This window comes from Orycteropus afer, unplaced genomic scaffold (genome assembly GCF_000298275.1).
Source record: "Orycteropus afer afer isolate SDZICR_OR568_19922 unplaced genomic scaffold, OryAfe1.0 scaffold00964, whole genome shotgun sequence".
In the NCBI taxonomy this organism is placed as follows: Eukaryota; Metazoa; Chordata; class Mammalia; order Tubulidentata; family Orycteropodidae; genus Orycteropus; species Orycteropus afer.
This window is the reverse complement of record NW_006922551.1, coordinates 105106-106121: the sequence shown is the minus strand read 5'-3', so window position 1 is coordinate 106121 and position 1016 is coordinate 105106. Positions and strand designations below refer to the sequence as shown.

At 29.6% G+C, this 1016-nt stretch overlaps 1 pseudogene; it reads right to left on the bottom strand.

Annotated features, from left to right (window-relative positions):
• Positions 1 to 759: 759 nt before the first annotated feature.
• The window catches only part of LOC103212439, a 1297-nt pseudogene continuing 1040 nt past the window's right edge, over positions 760 to 1016 (bottom strand).

The following is a 1016-nucleotide window of genomic DNA, read 5'->3' as shown; positions in this document are numbered from 1 at the left end:
ATGTGCAATGGTAATATTGGGCACATAAATATAATACGCACAATTACAATATGGACAAATCTAGTCTAAACACTCTTATAGATTTGAAAATACACACAATACAGAAAAAAATATATAGTGAGGAAATTCTAAATACACATTTTATTCAGAAAACAACTATATAATTATCTGGTTACCTCTGATATCATCATCTGAATAACACAAACATTTACTCTTCTGAGTTCATCTTTGAATTCTGGCTTGGCTTTTGTCTTCTTTCAGAGTTTTGGCTTATAATAAAAATGAATGACATTCATTGAGCATTTTACCATGTGACAGACACCATTACAAACATGTCACACAAATTATCATATTCCTTCTTATACCAACCTTAGAAAACAAATACTATTAACTCCATTTCACTGATGAAAAAACTGAGGGACAGAGAGTCTATCTCACTGTTTTCCTTAGATGTCATAGAAGATGAGTTAGAGAGTCATGCTTTTAGTTTAATCAATACATGCTTATCTTCAACTAACTGTGAAATCTAATTGAATACAATCTCAACAAGTGAAATATGCATTGCACAGAAGGGTAAATTTTAGGCACACTGCTTTATTGTATTTCTGCTTTAATGTTTCACTTATTTATTTATTGTTACTTATATTTGGATAGTCACAGAGTAAATATTGCAAAACAAATTTAAATAAAAATGAGAAAAGTAATTTTTTTTCTCATGTGGAGTATTCATCCATTAGTATCTCAAACTCTCCATCAATTTCAAATATCTGGATAACAGTATAAATACTTGGATTTAATCAGATTTGAGCCATAGCTGTTCCTAAAAAAATTGTCATAGGAAATATTTAAAGCACTATTTGGATTAAGTTGGGCAACCATGAGGTAAATGGTACATCCCCTAAGAATGATAAGCACTGAGTAAAGTTGCAAAAATTTTTATAACTCTCATATTTTAATATTTAAAACTAGAAGGTAATTTCACATCTCAAGAAGGTTGTAGCAAAATCATGCAGAGA